The following is a 4,904-nucleotide window of genomic DNA, read 5'->3' on the forward strand; positions in this document are numbered from 1 at the left end:
ATTGACATTGTTATTTGCTGTTATTTTCTGTTTTAATATTGTTACTGTTGTAACTTGTTGTACGGTGACCTTGAGTGGTTTGAAAGGCGCCTCAAATAAAATGCATTATTATTATTATTATTATAAACATGAGCCGCATCCAAAGGGTAAAATATTTATAGCAATATTTTCAGTATTTCTCTGATGGCGGGCTTCAGGTATAACTCGTTTGAAGTAATGGTGCTTCATATAACATTATCCAGCGAAACAAGTGTTAAAATAGGTTTCTGTCAAACAGTGCATATCTAAGTAATGATTAGTGATCGTATCATTTACAAAAAGTGTTTTCGTAGAAAGTGACCTGATCAAGCTTTATCATTTGTTTCTCTGTATTATATGCATGTGTTGAACATCAATTAAATTGTTACTCTTAAACTGGTTTGGACGTTTTTTTATTTTATTTTCTAGTTTGGGGAACAGACACAGTCTCTATATTCTGATATCTAGGTAAAAAAGTCTCTATGTGCTGAGAACTAGCTGATTTCTGTGGTGTGAGGTGGCTAGCAGACGGTCGTTTTAGCCAGTCTGTCGGCTTCCTGATCTGGGCCCCAGTTAGTCAAGTACAAACTCTGAGACTATGTGCCATATTTCTAGAGAGAAGAGCACCACCACCCCGGTGGGATAAAGACCATCTCTTTTCAACAGGTCAGGTCTGCCCCAAAAACTCATCGAATTGTCTATGAAACATGTTATTCTGTGGGCACCACTTAGACATCCACCCACTGAGTGACGACAGTCTGCTATCTCATTACCACGGTAAGCAGGGAGGGGACCAGAGCATATTACAGTGTCTGACATCGTACTTGCAAGTTCACACATCTCTTTAACATTATTTTTAGTGATTTCCGAATGGTGAAGTCGAACATCATTAGCGCCGGTGTGAATAACAATCTTACTGAATTTACATTTAGCCTTAGCCAGCACTTTTAAATTTGCCAAGATGTCAGGCGCTCTGATTCCCAGTAAACATTGGACTATGGTGGCTAGTGTCTCTACTTTCATGTTCCGAACAATAGAATCGTCAATAACTAGCACTTTGATCAGGTTTCTCAGTGGGAGCTTCAATGAGTGGGGAGAACCTGTTTGATGTTTTTATCGAAACAGAAGAGCGGTGTTTTGACCCGCGACTGCAGCAGGGTGACAGTCACCCAGTCGGCCTGCTGCAGAGGCTCTGTAACCGGAACCGAACAATGTACAGGACTCCCTGAGCTAGTCGCATCCAAAGACATATATACAGCACTCACATTCTTACTATCCTCAATTAAAGTTTGGATGCGTCTCTCTAGTTTTAAAATCTTCTCTGTCAGCCTACCTATTTCCCTGCATTTATCACATGTGAATCCCTGGCCGACAGAGAGAGATAAACTGTACATGTGGCAAGCGGTGCAAACAACAATAGCAGGAGAAGAAGCCATTACTCATTGTGATTGATGAATGATTCTGACTTTCCATAGTTGTTTGATAAACTCGTGAAAAACGGAGCGAGAGAGAAAAGAAACGGAGTGAGAAAAAAAGAAAACAGTAATAGATGCAAATAGAAATTTGAATGGACAGCGACTGACAAGCTAACTGGTTAACGAATGCTAATGCGCTGTACACAAGCTGCAGTCGCAGTTTTAGATTTAATGATCAAATTAGTCAGATTAGTTTGATAAAATGATATCAGAAATATGGTGGGAATTAAGTATATTTTATATTACAGGTTTAGGGACCTGTTATGTGAAAAAACCAAAAAAAACAAAAGTGTAAGTTCCAGTCCACAGACAAACAAAATAAAATAAAACAACTACACTAGCCTTGTGAAAAGTGTTGTGACAGTACCACGGTACAACGGGATCACTGGGGCAAAGGTGCATTTGATTTTTCTCTTAAACATGAAATGATGCAAAAACACACTTTCCTACTGTACATCTATGTTTCACAATTTAGCTGGAGCTTTGACCAATCGTTGACACGATCACGACAGCGAGTTAATTACGTGCTAATTGATTTAATTTTATGTTATAGATTAATGGAGCAAATGAAAATGGATAAAATTACATTATATATTTTTTATATATTTTAAATGAACATATTTAAATGACAATAGATTTATTGAACAAATTATCATTATTCATCAAAATGACCAGAAAAAGCGTACAAACTTTGCTAAAGTGATTGTTCTGAACAAGAATTAGCTTGCAAAAAACACAGCATTAATCATTGTCTGTAAATATACCCTCAATCCAAAACCAGAAAAAAAAAACTGCCACCCACCCTCCCTACATAAAGATAATTGTCTATGATCTTCCTATCTAGCTCACATTTCAGTTTTGAGTGGCACACAGCAAAACCAACCACAGTCACATAACTTAAATCCACAAAGTTCACAATAGTTGGATCTTGCTGCAGATGGTAGATGTATTTCAGTCTCTCTCCTCTTCTCAGTACTTCTCTACTCTCCACACCAGTCTTGGCCAAAAGAAAAAAAAAAATTAAGCAGAAGAGATTCTCATCTTGTCCCTCTTTGAAAATAAAAAGCATGGTCCAGCAGACACAGAGGTCAAAAAGCAACAGTCAAAGTTATGAAGGCACAGATAGTTAAGAGCTCCAGTTGCTTCAGTAAAGCTGGGATTTAGAATCGACTGTCATTTCTGAGGGAGACAACAACAGAAAAAATGCTAATAATTTAATGTACATAGCTGAAGTTGATCATAGACTAAAATCTGATTTGTCTGTGATATTGCACATTAATACTTTCACAAGGAATTAAGAAAATAAACTTACTCTGGAAAGTCTTGTGTCTCCCGTTGCAAGCAGCACAATAATCTTTGAGAAAAACAGTGACAGTCATTTACAGTAAACATTTAATCATAATTGACCCTATTTATTTTATTAATACAAAGTCCAAGTTTTATTGTGACAGTCATTTACAGTAAACATTTTATAATAATTGACAATATTTATTTTAAGTCAAAATTCTCTTTCCCTTTCTTCTGATGTGACTCAGATGTTTGAGTTTTAACCAAAGGGTAAGCACAGATGAAAGAAATAAATTTTAAATGTTTTAAAAGATAAAATACATCAGTAGTCTTACTGTGACAAGGTGGTATAAACAGGAAAAGGATGATAAAAACCATGCTGATGGAAACAATGGCAATCCAAATGACAAATCCCCATAAATCTAAAGAAGAAAAAAAAAAATTAAGCTAATTAAACAATTTCACAACCGCACACATTTCAGTGATTAGATTTAGGTTTTTAAAGGGATAGTTCACCCAAAAATGAAAATTCTGTCATTATTAGTCTTATGATTATGTTGTTCCAAACCTCTAAGACCTTTGTTCATCTTCAGAACAAAAATTAAGATATTTTTGATGAAATCCGAGAGCTCTCTGACCCTGCATAGACAGCAAGATCCAGAAACATAGCAAGGACATCGGTAAAACAGAGCATGTGACATCAGAGGTTCAGCCGCAAATTTATGAAGCTGTAAAAATACTTTTTGTTCATTACCTTCAGCAAGTCTAAAAACAGGAAAACAAAGACAAAACCTGGATATTTTAGGCAATATAGAAGTCATGGCCAGGACGTGTTCAGTGAAGCCACCCTATTAATGACAGATTTTAAATTTTTGGGTGAATTATCCCTTTAAAAAACACTTTACGACACTTTACTATATGAGTCATATAGTATTTTTGGGACTAGTCAAGTTTAAATTAGTTTGGAGAGGGAGATGTTGTAGGGTAATTTTTTTAGTTTTTTTTAGCCTACAATTCTATGACGTTGTTTAAAACTAGGTTAAAACTAACTGGTTTATGTATTTTACAAACACACTCGAGATGCAAACTGCAAATACAGAGGAAGTTCAGAAACAGAAACCACAAACATGTATCTTCACTTCTTCACCTAATGTATAAAATATGAAATTTAGTTAACCTTAAACAAACATGTATCTGTTATTCAATACAGTCATTTATAATTGATATATAATTAGGTTATACTTCAATATAATTTAAAATCAAACTGCTTTAGGGTCAACAAAAACAGATGTTGTGCAATCTTCACTAAAACCTTAAAACATCATGTAGCCTACCTGAAACAGCTTCTGTGGTGATGAACACAAGGCAGATGACGACCAACATCAAGCATCGTAGAGACATTTTTTGTTATACAGATGACACATTAATGCACTTTTACTCTGTTTAGTTTAGTTTATTAAGACTGGATGTAAGAACAATTTAGAGGAAGTTTGAAAGCTGAAACCACACTGGATGCTATTGGTTGCTAATGCTGATGTTTAATGTACATACATGGCAAATGCTTGATGTCAGACCCAAGTGTGTGTCTGTGTTCAGGAAGACTACCAACCACAACCTACAAGATGCACTATATATAGTTTATGAAAAATGACCACGAAAGATGATGGCAGGGCAGATCTCACTCGCCAGGGGGCGCTCTGTTGTGTAAAGGTCAGTAGAGGAGATGCATATTTCAGTTGAATGAGAAAATGTATAGCCTTTAAAGCTATTAAACTGAACGAAACTGTTTGATGAAACATTCGCTATATTCATACTTCCCTGAAGACGCTCTAAATCTCCTTCTGAAATTGGAATGTTTACTTTTTTAAATAAAAGTCTTAACACATTTTACTTGTGACAGACAATTTTTATTCAGAATGTTACATATTTTAGGCAATGTTATCAGACCACTCTTTAATTACTTTTAAATTACTTTTGATGTAACTGGTTTACGTAACAAAGCCTACTCCAGTCCACAGCGCTAAGAGATAAACCCTTTAAGTTTCAGAAGATTTGGGACCTCTTTCTTAAAATACCTAGGTGTAGAGCAGAACATATGCTATCCCTGGGAATAAAAAAAAATCT

General features: G+C 35.6%; 1 long non-coding RNA gene across 1 annotated transcript; it reads right to left on the reverse strand.

The window, feature by feature from the left end:
- Window positions 1-2,805: 2,805 nt before the first annotated feature.
- On the reverse strand, window positions 2,806-4,586 carry LOC122135919. The gene is made up of 3 exons (XR_006153778.1): window positions 4,115-4,586; window positions 3,116-3,202; window positions 2,806-2,847 (listed from the first exon to the last, which is right to left on the reverse strand). It is a non-coding gene; the product is annotated as an uncharacterized LOC122135919 (long non-coding RNA).
- Between the last annotated feature and the right edge of the window lie 318 nt (window positions 4,587-4,904).

This window comes from Cyprinus carpio, chromosome B1 (assembly GCF_018340385.1).
Source record: "Cyprinus carpio isolate SPL01 chromosome B1, ASM1834038v1, whole genome shotgun sequence".
NCBI lineage: Eukaryota > Metazoa > Chordata > Actinopteri > Cypriniformes > Cyprinidae > Cyprinus > Cyprinus carpio.